The sequence below is a fragment of the Lycium barbarum genome, chromosome 2, assembly GCF_019175385.1.
Source record: "Lycium barbarum isolate Lr01 chromosome 2, ASM1917538v2, whole genome shotgun sequence".
Taxonomy (NCBI): domain Eukaryota; kingdom Viridiplantae; phylum Streptophyta; class Magnoliopsida; order Solanales; family Solanaceae; genus Lycium; species Lycium barbarum.
This window is the reverse complement of record NC_083338.1, coordinates 83,105,181-83,120,142: the sequence shown is the minus strand read 5'-3', so window position 1 is coordinate 83,120,142 and position 14,962 is coordinate 83,105,181.

Below are 14,962 nucleotides of genomic sequence, written 5' to 3'. Positions count from 1 at the left end.
GCATTGTTTAGGGACTGTTTTGGACATATTGTTGGACTGTTTTGGATGTGTTGTTGGTAGGGACTGTTTTGGACTTGTTGTTTTCATTAAGTTGGAAAAACTAATTATAGTTAAGAGTATACATCATGTTGTCATAGTGGTTGGACTGTTATAGAATCGCTTCGACGAAATAATATGACTATAGACTAACAAGAATAAATTGGATGTGTCATAATCGCATGTACACTATTATCTAGTGTTGTAAGGTACGGGCTGTTTTGACACGTTGTTGTTATTGAACTTGGAAGATTAATGATAATTAAGATTATGCATTGTGTTGTATGTTGGATGGGCTGTTATAAGTTGTTACATGCAAACGTTAAGGCTACGAACTATTAGAAGTAACTTGAGAATGTAGTAGCCGTATGTGAATCGTTATTGCATGTTGTGAATGTGGGCTGTTTGGAATATTGTGTGGGCTGTCCGGATTGATATTGAACATATAATTATTGATGTTGGGCTGGTTGTATGTACTTGGTTTGGATACAAGAGCAAACGTCGCCTAAACATCTAGAAAGGAGTTACTAACGTTAGAATACGTTTTGAATCTCCCCGTAACTTAAACGTAGTTGTTGGCATCTTAATATAGGTTGAAGTATTATTGGGCAGCGTATACATATTGTGTGACGAATAAGCGCTAAAGGTATGTGAAGCTAACCCTTCTTTCTTTTTGGCATGATTGTTGTGAAATGAATATACAATATATACATATACGATTCCAAAGGAAATTCCTATTCTTAGAGCCACTAGGATTGCTATTGATCTTGATTCCCATAACGTATGTTTTGTTTTATATATATTGATATGTACACATGACTTCAAATTTCCATTTTGATATGATCCACAGGGACATCCGAAAGGTATATGGTATGACTATTATTTGAAATTGCGAACGATGGTTCGTATTGACTATCCTATTGAGTCCTTAAAAATGTTTTGAATTGCATATAGTTTCTCACTACTCTGCTTGTGCATACCTCAATATATCTTTCACCGAGTCCCGGGCCGGGTATGTTATCGTGCACACTTCCACTGTATTGTTCGCCGAGTCCCTCATTAAAGGGCCGGGTACAATATATATATATATATATTTATATATTCTGGAGTTATGCTGTGTTATGGAGTTATGCTGTGTTACGGAGTTATGCTGTGTTACGGAGTTATATTATATTCTGGAGTATGCTGTGTTATGGCGCCAGAGACGGGGTGGCGACCATGTTCACCGAGTCCCATAATGGGGCCGGATATGATATATGATATTGACATACATGATTTATGTTTCGAAAGCAAGTACTTGGTATTCTGGTTATTGTACTTATTTTCTGTACTTCTTATTTCAATTATGATCCCGTTTACTGTGTTTCATGCTTTACATGCTCGGTACATATTGCGTACTGACCCCCTTTCTTCGGGGGGCTGTGTTTCATGCCCGCAGGTGCAGATACCCACTTTGGTGATCCGACAGCTTAGGATTGCCCTTCTGCTATTTTGGAGAGCTCCGTTGTTCCGGAGTCCAGATTTTGGTACAAATCCTTCTCGGATATATAGATATATGCATATGTTGACTAAGGGTACGACGTGGCCCTGTCCCGTCATATGTTACGTTACTGTTGATACTCTTAGAGGTCTGTGGACATATGTGTGGGTTGTGTATGGGTTCTGTTCAGCCGTGTCTATACGATGTGCTGTGGTATGATGTTCGTATATGATGGCGGCCTTGTCGGCTTGCATATGATATTATTATATGATGGCAGCCTTGTCGGCTTGCATTTATATGACTATTTATGTGACTGTTCTGAGACCATGGTTTGGTCGTTATAAGATCCATATTGAGTTTGATGTGAAATGAACATATAGCTAAAGAGTATGTATACGGGTGTCCATGTCGGGCACCAGTCACGGCTTACGGGGTTGGGTCATGACAATATCTTTGGTTTATTGGTTATGTGGTCTGTCATAAAGAGGATGCCACTTGATTAGATTACTGTTCAGGTGATTATTGGTATGCCTTAGTTCTCAGCATTTGATTGAGCTTAAGCCAATAGTTTTGAAAGGGTAAATGATAGATTAATGATGGTATGAGCATGAATATAGTTTGCCAAGTGTTTGTTGGTTTTATACCTCTTTGCATTGCGTACAGTTTGGATTGGTTTTATTGTGGAATTGAAACAAAACTCCAAATCTTTCCTTGTTTGAACCTCAGAAATGGTTAACAAAAACATATGACTTTCGAATGTGGCTTGTGGTACATCTGTTGGTGCCTCTTTGTGTTGTTTGTATTCTTTGAAACCATAATCAACTGATATAAATTGGCCAGGATAAGCCTTCTTGTAGGATTAGATGTTGTCATACCTAAATAACTGCCAAGATGATTCCTCTGAATGCATTTGAGTGTTTGGCAGTCTTAATAATACATGTTGCCTGATTAGAAACTGAGAGCTGATGTTTGGTCCCTTTAGAACAATTCTCCTCTTTCCCTTTGGTGGACTCCAATTTAGGCTGAAGAACAGGCTGTCTTGAAATGTGATCAGCTAACACTGATCCCATCCAGTTAAGGGATGGTATTTTGCTATAACTCTACTAGTGTAAGCCATTGGCAATGATGATGTTTTGCTATAAATATTAGTGTATCGCCTTGTCAATATGAAGATTATGAACTGAAAAAATATGCCTAAATACTGTAAATATTCCCCCTGAATTCAGCAGGTGTTTGATATGTCGCAAATCTGCCATGTTTAGACTCAGAATATGCCGTGTGTTGCCAATGCATTTTCTTTTAAGCCCCGCGCATCCTATGTTGCAAAATGCCTTATTTAAATTCTTTGAATAGTTGAATATCGTGAATATACTTAGTCCATATTATGTGTATCTCGTGGAATGAATATGTGTTGGCAGATTCCACGTACAGTGCAGTTTCATTTCAATTTTGATTATGTTTATTTCTGAATTCGTGTGCAGTAGGTATTCCTATATATGAAGTATGTATACGAGTGTATATTATGAGTATATTATGGTTAGAACGTTAATGGGAAGGTTAGAAGGGCCATTATGGATCAAGCTTGAACTCTTCCCGGTGTTAGCCATGCCTGAGATTCAGGAAATCCCTTGGAACTTGTGCAACATCGGGAAGGCGGGGGCAAAGGCTTTCCGGTGTTGACCTTCTATACATCCTTATGAATGTATATACGTAAGATATACCAAAATATATACAGTACATATACAATCTACTAATTTGTTTTGAGTTATATTTTACATGTTTTAACCTCATTCGTTGATTATATACTAATCCTTTTCCTTTCATTTTTTTATGCATGACCATCACATACGAGTCTGAGGGACTCGTTCTTCTTCCGCATTCGGTGTTGGGCTAAAAGCCCAACAAAATCTTCTCTCGGTCCATCCCTGTCCACAGCAAAATGGAAAACATAAATGCTGGGCCAAGGCCCAATAGGCACGAACAGACCGCAGCAATATATTAAATTTGCTTGGGCCGAAGCCCAGCAGCAAGCAGATCCCAGAAACGGGCTGAGCCCATTTGATACTTTTTGCTCCTTTATTTTGTTTTGGGCACTTAACTTGTATTATTTGACTAACCCGTTACTTTTTTTTTTCTAACTTAGATGAATTCTAGTAAGATTAGTGGGTTAGCATTAGTATAATGGGTAGTTAATTTGAGAGAGAAACTCACCATTAGACCCATAAGTTTCTCTTATGTTAAACTATTTATAGCATATATAATATTCATTTTTATTGGGATAATTGATTTGCAAAATAGCATGCCTACATATTTTGGGTTAAAGGAATCATTTTTATTCTTACTATCTTAGGAATTTCAGAATTTCTCTAATACGCAAATATAAGCTCAAATATATTTTATAAATAACTCTTTATGTTTTGAGTCAATTACGCATTTTTTTAAGCATAGTTAATAAAAGGATAAAGAAAGCTCACATAAGCTTTTTTTTTTATATTTTTTTTATGCTCTTAAATCGCAAAATCAATTAATATCTCACCATTTGAGTTGTTTCAAATATTTATTAAAACACTGCACAAACCCGCGTTTTCTTGTACTTATATATTTTATGCAAATCTTATTTTAAATAGCATTATTATCTAAAGTCTTTGAAACATTTATAAGTTTATTTTAAATGGCATTTGAAGTTTCCTTTTATGCAAATTATTATATTTTCTACAAATCTCATTCTAAATAGCATTTTTATTTAAAACCTTAGCAATATTTCTTAGCTCCTTTTCTTAAACTTTCAGGCATCTTATTTAGCATTAATTAATTAACGTAAGTTTGGTCGGATAACCGTAGTTAACGGATTCTAAAGGATGCCTAACCCCTTCCCTTTGGAATAATATAAAACCCTTACCTAGAATCACACTAATTAAACAGACTGTTAACGGAGGTTTAGTTAGCTTTACCTTAGTTAATAAATTAGGTGCCCTAATTCACCTTAAAATCAATTAGGTGGCGACTCCTTAAAATAAAATAAATAGGAATCACCAAAATGTTGTACTCCTAATATAACCCGGTTAAAATGGGGTACGACACATATTGTAGATTTTGGAAAATCCGGAACTTGAGTTTGGAGCAGCTTAAGAAGTGAATAAGGTATGTAAAACTTCACCTTTCTTTCTTTTGGCATGTCTTAATCATACTAGGCTATGATACGAGTCTCGGGGAAAACTCTATTCCTAAAAATTCGAGCGTGAGTATGACCCTTATTCATTTCAATGCAATTGAATTATGAACTTTGTACTTTGATATGCTTGAATGAAAATAGCTTAAACACCTTTTTGCTCCTAAAAGAGTTTTGTATCGTAAAACATCTGTAACTTTCATGAACGGAACCGGATTGCTCTGAAACCTTCGTGGGTGACCCCATAAGGCCTAATGTTCGTAATTAGTGTACGCCACCTCGATTCGACCCGAGGTGGGCCCACAATTCCCGAGACCTTCTTGTATTGTTCTATTTGACTTATTTCCGTACGACACTTAAAGGAAACTTTCGGCTATTGTTCCGGTTACTAACCGATAGTTGTTTTAACTAGTCCATTGAGTCCTGTGATATATTTTGATATGTACAAACGATCTCAGAAGTTTTTCTTTGACATAATCCGTCGTAATATCCGAAAGGTACGTACTATGACTATCGTCCGAATTCTTTTATAAATGACCTATCATTCGGATTATTCTATCGAGTCTTTGTAAATATTCTATGATGCATATAGTTTCTCACTACTCTACTCATGGATGCCTCAATGCTTCCTTCACTGAGCCCGGGCCAGGATATGTTATCACGCGTAATCCACTGCATTGTTCGCCGTGCCTCGATGTGAGGGGGCAGGTATGACATGTACATGGGTTCTGGAGTATGATGTGCCATGTGCATATATTCTGATGTTTGGATGATATGATACGCTATGGCCATCTGATATGCTATGATATGTTATGGAGCCATTCTCTATTCTGGAGTATGATGTGTTATGGCGCCAGTGACGGGGTGGCGACCATGTTCTGTTCACTGAGTCCCATATTGGGGTCGGATTTGGCATATGTTTTGCATGCATTATTTATGTTTTGTAAATATGCATTTTGATATTCTGGACATTGCACTCATTTTCTGTACTTTCTGTTTCGGTCATGATTTTGTCTATTGTACTTCACGCTTTACATATTCCGTACTGACCCGCTTTCTTCGGGGGATGCGCTTCATGCCCGCAGGTACAGACGCTCGATTTGCTGATCCACCCGGTTAGGACATCTGCTCTGCTGTTTTGGAGTGCTCCTTTCTCCGGAGCCCACATTTTGGTACAGACTTTTCTGTTGTATATGTATATGTTTATTCAGGGGTATGACGGGGCCCTGTCCCGTCTTATGATTCTGTTGTTACTCGTAGAGGTCTGTAGACATACATGTGGGTTGTGTATATGTTCTGGGATTATGTACTTTGTGACAGCCTTATCGGCTTCCGTGCGCTATATCCATGCATATGCGACAGTTAGAAACACCATTTGCCCCTTATATCTGTATAACTTGTTTATATGCTGGTTTGGGTTATTGGGTGCGTACGGGTGTCCAGCTCGGACACCAGTCGCGGCCTACGGGGTTAGGTAGTGACAAAAGTGGTATCAGAGCTGTTATATCCCGCATTTTTGTACGTTCGGACAATTTAAGATAATCGTGGAGAATTAAGGACGAGGTCATATTTTAATTTTGGCTTAGCACACAAGTTGCGTATGGAAGTTGTTGAAGTGGAAAATATTAGGAAAGGTTAGGGGCGAAAAGGGAAATTTACAATATGACTCGTAGAAATATAGAGGAAGGCTAAGGGTAAATTTGGAATTTGGAAAAATTTATTTTTTCATGAAGTGCAAAATAAGACACAAAAAAAATGGGCTTGTGTTGTTGGGCCATGTTGGCCGTCCCATTTGGAGTGGGCTTAGCCCACCTAGGAGCTTAATGAATAAATAAAAAAGATGACTAAGTCATCTTATTCATATTATTCTCTAGAAATTTCAAGAAGCAAAGAACAAGGGAAAAAGGAGAAAAAACCCCAAGGCCATTCGGCCAAGCTTAAACCAACAAGAACCTTGGAAAATTTTTCATCAAAAATTAATATCTTCTAGCCAAACAACTAATTGAAGGGTCCTTAGCAAAGTGAAGTGTTCCTTGGAGCAAGAAAAACCCATATTCTTGCAAGTTACAAATTCTAGCCAAGAAGGAAGATAAGAGGAAAGGTAAGAATTCATCCTCTTTTATATGTTATAGATGTTTGTGCATGTTGTAGTGTATAAAAATGAGTGAAATTCATGAAGAATATGGATGTAGGGGTGTGGTCGTGAGTGTGTAATGTGTGTATGGCCGTGTATATTTGTTGTATTGTGAAGGGATGGTGAGCAAATTTTATTAGTGATTTGGTTGTTATTGTGTGGATTCTATGTTGCTAATAAAAGCTTAATGATCTTAGTGAAGTTGTAGTAGTTGGAGACTTGTTTTAGAAGTTTATGTAAATTGAATATAATGTTCTTGCATGTATGGAAGATAATGTTGTTAGTGTGATGTTGTTAATATGATGTTGTTAGTGTGTAGTTCATGAATTTGGAAAGAAAAGGAAATGTGTTGTTATTGTTCTTGTTCCATTTGTAAGGTGTCGGGTGAAGTAGTGTATCGATGGAGTCATTTTGAATGTTATGCAAATTGAATTGAATATGAATGAAGTGTCGTTGAATTATGTGACGAAGATTGCTAATGTTAGAATGTATCTTGGGTTGATTGTTGAAATTGTTGGTATGATTGTTGGCATTGTTGTTGATAGTTTGGCCGGGTTGAATTCCCGGATTGTTGTTGATCAAAATTGGCCAAGCTAGATTCTTAGGGATGGTGTATTTACAGGGGAAGTGCTGCCGAAATTTTTGTAGACAAAGTGTTAGTTTAGGATGAGATTCTTGGATATTCATAGCTAATGTTTGTATTCATTAACATTGTTATAGACTTTGGGAAGGCCAAGAGTTAAGTTGGATTGACTAAGGAAGCGAATAAGGTATGTTAAGGCCCGTCCCTTTCTTTCAAGGCATGATTCCGAGGCTATGATTTCATAATTGCTCCCATACTTTCCTTGTTTTCAAAAGTTAGATGCATATGATCCCATGGCATGATTCCATCCCTAATAACCCGTAGATGTTTTCCAAAATGTCTATACCTATCCAAAACAAAGGTTTATGATTTTGGAAGCTTTCATGATTAGAATAACGGATATGTTTTTGTAATGAAAACGAAGTTACCAAAGATGAGAATATGTCTGTGATGAATATGATGAGAATGGTTACATGCTTGAAAGTCTCAAGTTATGAAATCAATATGAATGTGAGAATATTGAGTAAGTTCTTGATCCTTAACTTTATTCCTTAATTATGATTCCATTTTCTAAAGACTTCAAGAATATAAGTTGACGCCTTATGAAGTTTATGATGTTATTATATGTTTTCTCTAATACCATTTTTCATTTATAGTCTCGCCTTATAGTACAAGTTCCTTCAAGGTGAGACAAAGCGGTCATGGTTATTCCATAATGTGATAGGCTACCGACCTTACGTCACTCCGATACGGACATGATTTTCTTTGGGCTCTCATGCATGCTGTTTATATGTTATAAGTATATGTATATGTATATGGGGAAGATGGGGAAAGGTAAGGCGCTATAGACGCATAGCCACTTGATCAGTTGGAGTATGATACATGATATCGTCCCGGACGCGGGATATGTGGTTAAATGGATCGGAGCCGACGCCTCGGCAATATGATATGTTCTATTTTCTATATATATATATATATATATGAAAATAAATGTTTTCAAAGAAAGCAAAGTATAGTATATGTACATGGATCGGGCTGCACGTTCCGCAGCGATACATTATAATATATGCACATATGGATCGGGCTGCACATTCCGCAGCACTAAGCATGCATGGTATCCGCCAAAGGGCACTCATATGTACAGGTTACCTTTCTATCTCATGATATGCTTTGTATTTCCTTTATGTCATTATTCATGCTCTGTATTTCTCGTATGTTATTATTCATGCCTTACATACTCGGTACATTACTCGTACTGACGTCCCTTCCTGTGGACGCTGCGTTTCATGCCACGCAGGTAAATAGGTAGACGGGTTTGATTCCTAGGAGCTCCTCTAGCGGTATATTGGAAGTGCTCCAGTTGTTCCGGAGGTCCAGCCTATTGGTACTACTTTTGTGTACATGTTCGGGCACGGCAGCACCCGACCCTCCTTGTTATTATATGTATTTTGTCTAGAGGCTCGTAGACAGATATGTACAGTCAGATGTTTCATAACCTTGTTTGTCCCCGTCGTTGTATAATATGTTAGTAAAGTTTATTAATACATGTTTATAATAATGCTATTAATGATAGTGTTAATTAAAGAAATGACGGTATTCATTTATACGGCCCACTTAGTAGTAAGAGTACGATACGAGATAAGGGGTGGTCGGTACAAGTATCGGGTACCTGTCGCGGCCCCTAGTTGGGTTGTGACAAGAGCGGTTCGTCCTCGGAGTGTCTACAGACCGTGTCTGGTAGAGTCCTGTTTATCGGTGTGTTGTGCACCACATCTATAAACAGGAGGCTACAGGACATTTAGGATGTTACCTTTCTTTCTTATCTTAGATCGTGCGATAGAGCTGTGCTATTAGGATGATTTCCTTCTGACCGATTGTTATGTTTACAATGATGCCTCCGAAGAAGGCGACGGCTGCCCAGAAAGGCAAAGCAGTGGCAGGAGAGACTAGCCAGGCCCAGAGAGTTACCAGGACCCGTGCTCAGCTCGAGCCGGAGGTTGTGCCCCCGACAGCTAGTTCTACTATGCCACCAGCATCAGAGGGGTTTAGAGCAGCACCAGCTACAGACCAGAGGGCGGCTTCACCGCCAGCCCCCAGAGCTCCAGTACCCGAGCCTCTAGCTCCACAGCTAGGAGCAGAGGATAGGGCTATGCGAGAGGCGGTCCAGTTGCTGACCAGACTAGTGGCAGAGCAGGGGCACAGGTACGGATTTGGAGGTGATCAGGCGCACAGAAATGATAGTTCGAGGGCTCGTGAGTTCTTGACATGTAATCCTCCAGAGTTCTTCGGGACAAAGCCCGAGGAGGATCCCCAGGAGTTTATCAGACAGATGTGGCGTACGTTACGGTTGATTAAGGCTTCTGCGACTGAGTCTGTCAAGTTAGCTTCGTATCGGTTGCACGAGGTAGCTGCTAATTGGTATGAGTCCTGGGAGATGTCCAGGGGTGACGGCGCTCCCCCAGCAGTGTGGGACGAGTTTACTGAGACCTTTCTTGGCCACTTTCTGCCTCCGGAGCTGCGGCGGGCTAGGGTTGACAGATTCTTGAAGCTGAGACAGGGGGGCAGGAGCGTCTGAGAGTACAGTCTAGAGTTCGACTCACTGGCTAGATATGCACCCGCTATAGTAGCTGATATAGATGACAGGATGCACCGGTATGTGATGGGGCTAGATAGTTATTTGATTGATAGCTGCCTGGCGATGGCTTCCCAGCCAGGGATGGATATTGCCCGGGTACAGGCATACGCCCAGGGTATGGAGGACCGACATAAGGGGCATCAGCCCGATGGAGATCGCGGCAGGAGCAAGCCCAAGAGGGCCAGATCAGCTGGGTATTCTGGGGAGTTTCGGAGTAGGTCGTCTCAGCAGCAGGGTAGCAGGTACTCTTCCCAGCCAGTACGGAGTACACCCCCACAGTTCTCTGGCCGGAGATCAGATAATGCAGGATATTCATGAGCAGGCCCGAGCTCCAGGCCTTCGGGTTCACAGGTGGACAGAGGTTCCGGCCAGATGAGGCCACCCAGACCTCAGTGTTCTTATTGTGGGAGGCACCACCCTGGAGAGTGCTATCGTGCTACAAGTGCCTGTTTTTCTTGCGGCCGTCAAGGCCATACTATGAGAGAGTGTCCATACAGGGGCAGTCCAGGTGGTGCGGCTCAGCCTACTGGGTCAGCTGTTGGTTCATCGTCTTCTTCCGTAGCTATGCGCCCTACGGGGCAGGGTATGCCGACACCAGCAGGCCGCGGTAGAGGCCGTGGTGGAGCTTCCAGTTCTGGCGGTCCTTCGAACCGCATCTATGCCTTGACTAGTCGACAGGACCCGGAGGCGCCACCAAACGCGGATACAGGTATATTATTGTTTTTTTTCGAAATATATGTGCATTGACAGGTCTAGGCTCTATTTTGTGGTATAGTTTCCCCTCTTAGTTATTAATAGAATTGGGACAAACCCGAATTGATAAAAACGTTGAAGTAGTCATACATATAATGAAAGGTGAGTATTGAAGATTTAGAAGACTAATACGGTAAATGCATAATCAGAAAAAGGAAAGACCCTCTCCAGATCGGAGTGGGACCCGCTACGAGAACTTTCCGGAAATTGTTAAGAACCCGGCTTGCCCTAGACTGTGTGAAAAAGGCCGTGTGAGGAAGTGGGTGCAATTATATCAGCATTAACGTGTTGAAATGCACTAAAGTTTCGAGGTTAAGCGTGCTAGGGTTAGAGCAAATTTGGGATGGGTGATCCCCTGGGAAGTAAACTAAAAATTTTCACAAGTGTAGGTATAAGAGACAAATGGGAATTTGGGGTAACCTAAAGGAAATTAGAATATGCAGAGTGGCTAGAAACACTTATAGAGATCACTTAGGTTGAGGCGGACTAGATTGGTGAAAAGGAAGAAAGTGCAACATAGCTCGGGAATCCGAGTAAATTTTAATAGCGGTTGGAAATGTTCGTAAGCGAAATGGTAGTAAATGCATATGTATGCGTATGACCTTTCACTGGTGACTGTATTAATTGAGAGGTGAGTTCCAGCAACTAGTATTGCGATATACGGAAGACATTAATCGAACGAAATTCAAGAGACAAAGCGAAAAGTAGGGTACAGATGTTATGAAATAAACGAACGATGATTCTACTACAAATTAAGGTCGGAAAACGCTAACACGATGATATTTGTAAAGGAAAGTGAGTGAGTAAAGGGAGGCAAGGAAATTAAAGTGTCGGAAAAGGTGAAAAGTAAGAAACATGATTAAGTAAAGCCTTCAGAAGAGCCGACAGACGAAGCATAAAATTATTTGCGTAGAAATTTGAAGAACAAGTCTGTAAACGAGCGAGACTGTGATGGTATAGGACAAAAGAAAAACAAACCTGAGGAAGGTGAACGGTGAAAAAATAAAATAAATGAACGTATAATGAATAAGCGTCGAAAATGGATGTCCTTATAAGTACATCAATCAAACTAAATACAAGAATGTAATTAGCAAGGAGATAGGCATGATAAACTTCGCAATAGAGGAGTTACAAATGTAAGAAGATCGCGGAAGACGATGGTGGCTTAAAGGGCATAGACGCATACAGACCCTCTTAGTAAAGGGGGGGGGGGGGGGGAAAGAGCATACTAGGCCTAAAATGAACTATGATAAATCAAGCCCCAGAAAGGGAAACTTATTAGCTCGGGACCAGAGTTCAGGATATGTTGGCATATCATGAAGATTATGAAAAGACGTGAGAATAAATTGACAATAAAGTGTGCCATGAGATAGATGTAGGAAGAATCTAGAAGGAACTTGGAGAGGTCAACAAACATAAAAAGGGAAACCCGAAATAGCACTATGTGAGATTTGGTATGGCAAGAAGTGCAAATTACCGATCAGTTCGTTCGATGTCGACGGAACTAAGTTAATTGACCCAGATACAATCTAGAAGGCAGTCGATAAAGAAGGATTTATTTAGAAACGGTTGCTGGCAGCCCAGAGTCGACGGGAATCATACGTCGAAAATCGACGTCGACGCTTAAAGTTCCAAGTTGGCGAAAGGCTATTCCTGAGGACGTCACCTATGGGAAGTATAATAAGACTTGGCAGGAAGGGAAAGCCCAATTTGAGATATAGTAGACTTTATCAGATTGTCCGTAAGTGTTAGTAAAGTCACCCATGAATCAGAGTTATCACTAGATTAGGAGTGGTACATCTAGTCTTCCACGTGCCTACGCCTCGCAAATGTGTTGGTGAACCTTGCCCAAGTGTTTCATCAAAATGATATTTAAGTGACAAAGAAGCTACCATATAAGGAATAGTCTGTGTCTATAACGGACGGTTAGGCGAGGAAGTTATATGTCAAAAATGTAGTTTCGGTTAAAGTATTGTAGCCAAACAATAATAAAGAAAAAATGATTTGGGAGGCCGAAAGGAAAAATGAAGATGAAGTATCCCTAATCGTTTTCTGCGCCACAGGCAACCTAAGCTTCTAAACGGAAATGTTAAATGATCATATGTGACAAGTATAGAGGATACCTCCCCGAAGTACTATAATACACCATGAGACCGGTTCAACATTCGAGGACGAATGTTTTAAAGGGGGGGAGGATGTTATATCCCGCATTTCGTGCATTCGGATAATTCAAGACAATTGTGGGAGGTTGAGAGCAAGCCTATATTTTTAAACTTTGTTTAGCACACAAGTTGTTTATAAGAGTTATGGATGCGGAAATATTGAGGAAGGCTAAGGGCAAAATTGGAAATTTAGAAATATAGTTCCATGAATTACAAGAAATAGGCATGAAGTAATTGGGCTTTGAAAAAATCAAAAAAAAAAAAAGAAGCCCAAAGGGGTGGCCGGCCATAGGCCATGGGCCAAGGCCCAAGTGGAATTTAACCCATGTGAATAAAAAGGATGACTAATATTATTTGTCATCATATTTTCAAGAACATTCAAGAAAAAGAAAGAAGAAGGAGAAAGAGTAGAGGGGTTCGGCCATGACCATGGAAAATTGAAGTCTTCAATTTTGATCCCAAAAAAAAATTTCTCATAGTCATTCCTACTAATTCAAGGGTCCTCTCCAACGTGGTATAAGTGTTGAAACAAGAAAACCGCTCTTTGTTGCAAAATCACAACTCTAGCCAAGTTGAGGAGTTGAGAAGAAAAGGTAAGATTTAATCCTCTTTTATATGTTATAAATGGTTTGTGTTTGTTGTAGTATGTAGAAATGGATGAAAATCATGGAATTACATATGTTGGAGGGTTGGTCGTACATGTGTGTATGGTGTAGGAAGATGAACTAATTTTTATGTAATAATTTGGTTGTTGTTGATATGTATTCTAGGATGAAAATGAGAATTTGATGATTCAAATTGATGTTGGAATTGTTATGGGCTGATTTGGAAGCCAACATGACTTTGGTGTCGTTTCTTTAATTGTGAGAATAATGTTGTTAATATGTGTGTTGTTGGGATAGTTCATGTATGTGGAAGCAAGAAATGCATTGAAATTGTTCCTAGGGAAGTTGGGGAATTTTCGGGTGAAGTATGGTATGTTGGTGGAATTGTGGAATATTGTGTAGGTTATTTGAATGTGTTCTTGAATTGTGTTTGAATGATCTTGGATTAGTAACGAATATGTGAGCGTTGATATCGGCTTGAATGCACATAGTTGAATTGAATGTTGATGAACTATGTAGAGAAGAGGGTTACTAATGTTAGAATGCAAATTGGATTGATTGTTGATGTTATTAGTATGGTTGTTGGTATTGTTGTTGATGTTTTGGCCGAGTGGAAGTCTCGGGGATGTTGAATTTATAGGGGAGATGCTGCCCAAATTTCTGTAGACAAATGCTAACTTAAGATTAAATTCCGAAGTGCCTATAGCTAATGTTGGTATCTATGGACATATTGTAGATTTTGGAAAATCCGGAACTTGAGTTTGGAGCAGCTTAAGAAGTGAATAAGGTATATAAATCTTCACCTTTCTTTCTTTTGGCATGTCTTAATCATACTAGGCTATGATACGAGTCTCGGGGAAAACTCTATTCCTAAAAATTCGAGCGTGAGTATGGCCCTTATTCATTTCAATGCAATTGAATTATGAACTTTGTACTTTGATATGCTTGAATAAAAAATAGCTTAAACACCTTTTTGCTCCTAAAAGAGTTTTGTATCGTAAAACATCTGTAACTTTCATAAACGGAACCGGATTGCTCTGAAACCTTCGTGGGTGACCCCATAAGGCCTAATGTTCGTAATTTGTGTACGCCACCTCAATTCGACCCGAAGTGGGCCCACAATTTCCGAGACCTTCTTGTATTGTTCTATTTGACTTATTTCCGTACGACACTTAAAGGAAACTTTCGGCTATTGTTCCGGTTACTAAACGATAGTTGTTTTAACTAGTCCATTGAGTCCTGTGATATATTTTGATATGTACAAACGATCTCAAAAGTTTTTCTTTGACATAATCTGTCGTAACATCCGAAAGGTACGTACTATGACTATTGTCCGAATTCTTTTCTAAATGAACTATCGTTCGGATTATTCTATCGAGTCTTTGTAAATATTCTATGATGCATA